Source organism: Canis lupus, assembly GCF_048164855.1.
Source record: "Canis lupus baileyi chromosome 27 unlocalized genomic scaffold, mCanLup2.hap1 SUPER_27_unloc_5, whole genome shotgun sequence".
In the NCBI taxonomy this organism is placed as follows: Eukaryota; Metazoa; Chordata; class Mammalia; order Carnivora; family Canidae; genus Canis; species Canis lupus.
This window is the reverse complement of record NW_027326446.1, coordinates 464,303-472,202: the sequence shown is the minus strand read 5'-3', so window position 1 is coordinate 472,202 and position 7,900 is coordinate 464,303. Positions and strand designations below refer to the sequence as shown.

General features: G+C 40.9%; 1 pseudogene; it reads right to left on the bottom strand.

The window, feature by feature from the left end:
- Positions 1-1,359: 1,359 nt before the first annotated feature.
- Positions 1,360-5,327, bottom strand: LOC140629644 (peroxisomal trans-2-enoyl-CoA reductase pseudogene; annotated as a pseudogene).
- Between the last annotated feature and the right edge of the window lie 2,573 nt (positions 5,328-7,900).

The following is a 7,900-nucleotide window of genomic DNA, read 5'->3' as shown; positions in this document are numbered from 1 at the left end:
CCATAACGCACAGATTGTTAAGACAGCAAAAGGACACTGCTGGGGGGCTGCATGGTGGTGCAATCAGTTGAGCGTCCACTCTTGGTTTCTCCCAGGGGTTGTGGGATTGAGCCCTGCAGAGGGCTCCAGGCTCTGCGCTCTGCATATAGTTTGCTTGAGACCCTCTTTCCCTCTTCTTCTGCCCCTCCCCACCACCCTCTTGGGCTCTCATAAATAAATAAATAAATAAGTAAGTAAGTAAGTAAATAAATAAATAAATAAATAAATAAAGTAATTAAAAAAGTACACTGTTGGGAGAAATAAAATTTTTTTTGGGGGGGGAGAAATAATTAAATAAAATCTCCTGTCAGGGGATCCCTGGGTGGCTCAGCGGTTTAGCACCTGCCTTTGGCCCAGTGCGGGATCCTGGAGTCCCGGGATCGAGTCCCATGTCAGGCTCCCAGCATGGAGCCTGCTTCTCCCTCCTCCTGTGTCTCTGCCTCTCTCTCTCTCTCTGTCTATCATAAATAAATAACTCTTTAAAAAAAATCTCCTGTCAACCCAGTACAACCCCTTCACAAAATGTAGACAAGAATGAAAGTTTTGTTATTAAGCATTAAACCAGACCATGATGCCTATCACAGGCATTCAGCTAAAGAAATTGGAATGATAAAGAAATCTCACCCTTTTAGATAGCTAGGCAGAAACAATCCATTACATACATACAACTGTCTTAGTCCAAAGGAAAAATTAAAACTTGGAGCCAAGTGCTTGGACAAAACTTCCACAGAGTTAGGGAGACAGAACCCCACACTCCTCTGTGTTCACCTTTCACAGAGGTGGCTCCAGAAAGACACACCTAGAATGCAAAACTGGCAAAAGGCTTGTTCAGCTTTTTAAAAGATTACATATGTGTGAAAAGAACAAAGAAGATTAGGATCACAAATTTTCTTTTTTTTTTTTTTAATTTTTATTTTATTTATGATAGTCACACAGAGAGAGAGAGAAGCAGAGACATAGGCAGAGGGAGAAGCAGGCTCCATGCACCGGGAGCCCGACGTGGGATTCGATCCTGGGTCTCCAGGATCACGCCCCAGGCCAAAGGCAGGCGCTAAACCGCTGCGCCACCCAGGGATCCTGGATCACAAATTTTCAAAAGGAAATGCTGGAAAGAAAAGCAGGGGAAGAAAGTGTTCTTTCCCTTTTGGCACGAGGGACACATCAAAGTTCTTGAGACTAAAGCAAAGTTATTTGTTTTGTATATTTTTTAATTGGAGTTCAATTTGCCAACATATAGTATAACATCCAGTGCTCATCCCGTCAAGCGCCCCCCTCTGTGCCCATCACCCAGTCCCCCCGCCCCTTCCACTACCCCTTGTTTGTTTCCCAGAGTTAGGTGTCTCTCATGTGCTGTCACCCTCTATGATATTTCCCACTCATTTTCTCTCCTTTCCCCTATAATCCCTTTCACTATTTTTTATATTTCCCGAATGAATGAAACCATATAACGTTTGTCCTTCTCCAAATGACTTACTTCACTCAGTGTAATACCCTCCAGTTCTATTCATGTTGAAGCAAATGGTGAGTATTCATTGTTTCTAATGGCTGAGTAATATTCCATTGTATACATAGACCACGTCTTCTTTATCCATTCGTCTGTCGATGGACACCGAGGCTCCTGCCACAGTTTGGCTATTGTGGACATTGCTGTAAAGTAAAGTTTTTAGTTAGAGGCAAATTCATAGTCAGATTCTTCAATTACTAAAGAACACCGAACATATAAACTCTACAATTCATTTAATAAGAATAAAATCAACCACAAAGGCAGCAGAAGAAAGGGCATAATTACGAGCACTTGAAGATAAAATAATTAGCAGAAAAACAGCATTAGGAGAAAAATAGGCAGACTGTAAAGAAGAGAAAAAGAACTAATCAGAATTAGAAATGGCAAAGTGACTATACCTATGGACACGGATCATATCATGAGAACCAAGAGAAACAAAGACAGAACGAGCAGCACTATCAGTATTTTGTTGATGTTTGAATTAGGACAAGCATACACACTATCAACACTGGGAAAGCTGTGGCCAATGCAATATGACATGTAATGCTGGTGCTCTCAATAGCAATTAAAAGAAAAAGAGATAGAAAAAAACCCATGTATTTCAGTGGAAAACTATGCATCCTTTATAATGTATACCCTTTTAGATTATCAGATTCTAGATTATCAGCTCAGATTCCTGTTCATTATCTTTGTGCGATTTTGTAACTCCTTGTATGTTGTAGGTAACTGATAGATATATAATTCTATCTAGCCTGGTAGTGACTTTCCGCTAATTTCCACCTGTGGAAAAGCAGTTTTATCTTTATTCATAATTCATCTCACCATCCCTTTATGTCATATAACTGCACTGTTTGGATTCTTCTTTTGAATTGGCTAGAACATCTGCCTCACATATTCACTTTATAACTCTATATGAGAGTCATGATTCTACCTTTTTTACCAATAGAAAGCTAAAAGAAAAAAATTTTTTAAAGGCTAATATAATAAGAATATTTTTATTGATGTGACTGGATGGGAATGTTGAGTATATCCAGCAAGAACTGAATAGTAAATGTACAATGGCAAAGTAACTTAGACACATGAAAGAAACCACACCCTAACCAGGCTATCACTAGGGATGACATTAATAATAAATATGTGAAATAAAATTAAGAATAGCAAATTACTGATGTAATGGAATAAAATTAACAAAACTAAAGACTTGTCAATGGGCAGAAAGCAAATATTGAAAAGATATAAATTCTTAACTTATTGTTATAATCAGAATATTTTTGGTAATCTGTCTAAATAATTATAACTTTAATCTAGAAGAAACAACAAAATAAGAGAATGCTAAAAGATACTAACTTTACCAGATATTTGCATAAAGTAATATTGACCCAAGAACAAAAACCAACTGATGAACATAAATAAAGGAAGCTCTCCCAAGAGCTCACTGTATTATTGAAGGATCTAGTCTTCAGGGGATCCCTGCATGGCTCAGGGGTTTGGCACCTACCTTCAGCCCAGGGCGCCATCCTGGAGTCCCAGGATCGGGTCCCGCATCGGGCTCCCTGCATAGAGCATGCTTCTCCCTCTGCCTGTGTCTCTGCCTCTCTCTCTCTCTCTCTCTCTATCATGAATAAATAAATAAAATCTTAAAAAAAAGAAGGATCTAGTCTTCAGTATCCAGATTGTTGACTACAGATAGCTAAGACAAAAAGACGAGCTTCTTTGGAGAAGATTCCAGTGAAAGGTGGCTCAGCAAAGTGAGGGAAACTGCCTGTCACAGTTAAGGTTTAGGCAGCAGGAGAATCTGGCAGCTAACTCTTCGTCCTCCAACCTCCACTCTCAGAGCTTTCCCACAAATCCAGCAGCAACAAACCCTCCGCAATGCTTCCCTGTCTCAGGGACACCTGGGTGGCTCAGGGGTTGAGCGCCTGCCTTGGGCCCAGGGCATGATCCCGGATTCCCCGGATCGAGTCCCACGTCGGGCTCCCTGCATGGAGCCTGCTTCTCCCTCTGCCTGTGTCTCTGCCTCTCTCTCTCCCCCCCCACCCCGTGTCTCTCATGAATAAATAAAATCTTTAAAATAAAATGCTCCTCTCTTCACAAACATCGGATAGCTTTGAGAGAGATGAATTTGTAAGATGCGGGCAGCCCCGGTGGCGCAGCGGTTTGGCGCCGCCTGCAGCCTGGGGTGTGATCCTGGAAGCCCGGGATCGAGTCCCGCGTCGGGCACCCTGCATGGAGCCTGCTTCTCCCTCTCCCTCTGCCTGTGTCTCTGCCTCTCTCTCTGTGTCTATGAATAAATAAATAAAATCTTTAAAAAAAAAAGAATTTGTAAGATGCATCACATAGGAAAGAAAAAAATCCACTACCAATAAAACACCCAGTGAGGGTAAGGCCCATACTGATTACTGAGATGCCAATCCCTGATGTATCCATGATGCACAATGAATAGGACTTTTTGGTAGGTGGACGTATAGCGTGAAAAAATAATTTTCTAGAGGGACACCTGGGTGGCTCAGCCGTTGAGTGCCTGCCTTCGGCCCAGGGCGTGATCCTGGAATCCTTGGTTCGAGTCCCACATTGGGCTCCCGGCATGGAGCCTGCTTCTCCCTCTCCCTCTGCCTGTGTCTCTGCCTCTCTCTCTGTGTGTCTCTCATGAATAAATAAATAAAGTCTTTAAAAAATAATAAATAAAGTATGTTAATTTCATTCATAAAAAAGTCTTTAAACACAGGCTAAACAACATTGGTTGGGGCTTAAGAATGCATTTATTTCAGGAATAGTTTCTGCTTGGGCATAACTGATAACATTCAAAAGGCAGAAAGTGATTTTTCCGTACAAATTATTATAACTCTAAAGTACCAAAGGGCATTCTGGAGATACTAAGACATTTGGGGATAAAAAACATATGTAGTTTCCATAGCTTGGCTTTATTCCTGAAAGACTCCCTCATCCTTTTGACAACAGAAATATCCCCCGCTCGCTAAGGCCAGTTGTATATCAAATACTCCCATATACAAAGACTGGCCCCATCCCCATCCACCAATTTTCCAGTGATAAGAGAAGCTACAGGAGACAGCAGGAAGCAGACCAATAGGGAGATCTCTCAGGAACTCCAATTTGCTTCGCTGGAATTTTCTTAACCGTCCAAATACGTCTTTTGCCAAAGAGCCATAGTTGTCAATAGCAGTCAGGGAATAAATGACGCCAGGGGCAACACAGTTGCTCCTTACTCCGTTCTGGCCTATTCTACAGCCAAGGATTTGGTGAGATTGTAAACACCTGCTCTGGCAGCTGCACTATACACAAGTCCTGGAAATCCATTTTAAACCAGGATAATATTATTCAGAATGGATCCTCCATGCTCTTTCATCCAGGAGTTGTAAACTGCTCTCCACATGTAGAAGGTGCTCATCAATTTGGTTTCGATCACAGCATGCCATCCCTTTGCACTGATGTGTTTTGCAGGAGACCTGAACTGACCTCCTCCATTGTTTACAAAAAATTGATCTTACCATAAATATCTAAGGTGGATTTGACCAAATTGTTCACCGCCTTTTCTTTGCAGATGTTGCATTTTATGGGAGTGACCTGAGCCTGGTGGGCTCAGTTCATCTGCAGTAGATTTTAGTCAATCAAAGTTACGTGACGCAATGACCACATTACACCCCAGCTGCAAGATCTTGGTCATGATGGCCTTTCTGATACCTGTGTCCCCTCTGGTGATGATGGCCAATTGGTCTTGCAGCAAGCCAGCAACCAGCCAGCTCTTGCCCTTGTCCCAAGTGCCCATCTCCACCAAGCATCTGAGTCTTAGGAGTGCTAAAGTCACTTACATGGTAAAAAAAAATAATAATAATAATAATATTTTTTACTTTATTTATTCTTGAGAGACACATACACAGAGAGGCAGAGACATAGGCAGAGGGAAAAGCAGGCTTCCTGTAAGGAACCCAATGTGGGACTCCATCTCTGACCCCGGGATCATGCCGTGACCCGAAGGCAGAAGACACTCCACTCCTGAGCCATCCGGGTGTCCCTACAGGAAAATTTTTATGTTTAAAAAAAAATCAATAGCCTGTCTAAATTATCTCATTTTATTAAAAATAGATTATCATTTTAAATACTGATATTCCGTCAGAAGTCTCTTATTGACAGTTATTTTGAATTTCAAACTATAAATAACCCAGAAATAAATTTTGTTAAATGCCTTTACCCAAATTTCAGGTTATTGAGTATATGCTTCCTTTACATCTTTTTCTCCTTTATGGAGATGATCATGTGGGATCTCTTCCTCTCTTTTGTGTCAATATGGTGAGGTTTGGTTTTGTCTTTTTTAAAGACTTTATTTATTCATGTCAGAGAGAGAGAGAGAGAGAGTGACAGGCGGAGGGAGAAGCAGGCTCCATGCAGGGAGCCCGATACGGGTTCGATCCTGGGTCTCCAGGATCAAGCCCTGGGCCGAAGGCAGGCGCTAAACTGCTGAGCCACCCAGAGATCCCCAATATGGTGGGTTTTATTAAAAGATTTCCTCATATTGGACTATCCTTGCATTTCTAGTATTTCTCACTTAGTCACATGCTATTATGACTATCAATGCCATTGCACCAGTATTTATCAATGAGATTCGTCTGTAATTTTCTTTTAGAGACCGTTTTGTGAATTTGTGTTTGGGATTTTTTTTTTTTTTAGTGAAATAGCTCTGTCAATTTTGATCTGTGTTGGACTTTGACTTGAATCTAGTGTGGTCTGGGGTGAATGAGCTGGCTGAATGACAGACCCTATCCTGTGATAGGTGGAAAGAGGATACTTCCGTGAAAAACTATGCATTGCTCATATCTTACTTGTTCAGTCTAGTCTTCACTATTTCCTAGTCTTTCATGGTTTTTAAGCTACTTCAGAAGACAAGTGATAGCAATGCAAAATAATTCTTGTCTCTGGACATGTACATTCTGTCCTATTCAATTGACTTCTCCTCACTAGCCGGTTAAATAAATCTTTAACACTTGTTCGTTTTTGTATCTGCATGAGTCATGATTTTATCATTTTTAAATAATCTATTTTTATTGTAAAAATATATTTATATTATGTATATTTATGTAAAATATACATAAAATTGCCATCTTAACCATTTTTTAAAATATGCGGGTCAGTGGCATTAAGCACATTATTGTGCACCCATCACCACCATCCATCCCCAGAACTCTTTCATCCTACTAAATTGAAATTGTACCCAGTAAATAATAACCCTCCATTCCTCTATCACCTAAGCTCCTGGGAAACCACCCTTCAACTTTCTGTCTTTATAAATTGGACCGCTCTACATATCTTTGTAAGTGTGCTAGGAGGAAACACTTCCTACCAATTCAGATGCAGTGATCTAGAGACTATTAATTAACTGACAGATTTGGGATCCCTGGGTGGCGCAGCGGTTTGGCGCCTGCCTTTGGCCCAGGGCGCGATCCTGGAGACCCGGGATCGAATCCCACATCAGGCTCCCGGTGCATGGAGCCTGCTTCTCCCTCTGCCTGTGTCTCTGCGTCTCTCTCTCTCACTGTGTGCCTATCATAAATAAATTAAAAAATTAAAAAAAATTAACTGACAGATTTACAGGAGAAAAGACAAGATTAATTTACACACTCACGCAGGAGCATTCAGATGAAGAGGCTCCCTAAAGAGCTGGAGATAGACGTTTATATACCAACTGAACAGGGGAAAGCGATGGAAAGCAAAGAAAGAGCTTCTCTGGAAAAGACTAAGGAGCTTTTAGGAAAACAAATGGAAAGTATGATATTGTCATGTTTGCCACTTCTCAGATGCAAGTGGTCCAGGCTGAGAGTGAAACTACCCCAAAGAGGGATTTATGGCAGCTTCTCTCTCAGAAGGATAAGCCTTTAGTCAGATACATGAGACCCAGAAAGGCTTCTGCATTTGCTGTGTCATAAATGACTTCAGTTTAAAATAACCTTGCTCCAACTCAAGGGGTATAAGTGGATCCATACAAGTGGAATCATACAGTATTTGTCCTTCAGTGACTAGCTTATTTCATTTAGCATAATGTCCCCAAGGTTCATCCATGCTTACAATGTGTTAGGAATTGCCTTCCTTTTAAAGACTGAAATAAAATTCTGCTGTACTTATATATTACCTCGTGTTTATCCATTCATCCATTGATGGACACTTGAGTTCCTTCCGCCTCTTAACTATTGTGAATAAATGTGCTTATGAATACAGCTGTACAAATTCTTCAAGACCCTCCTTTCAATTCTTTGGGGTATATACCCAGAAGTAAAATTGCTGGATATATATATTTTTAAGATCTTATTTATTTATTCATGAGAGACACAGAGAGAGAGAGAGAGAGAG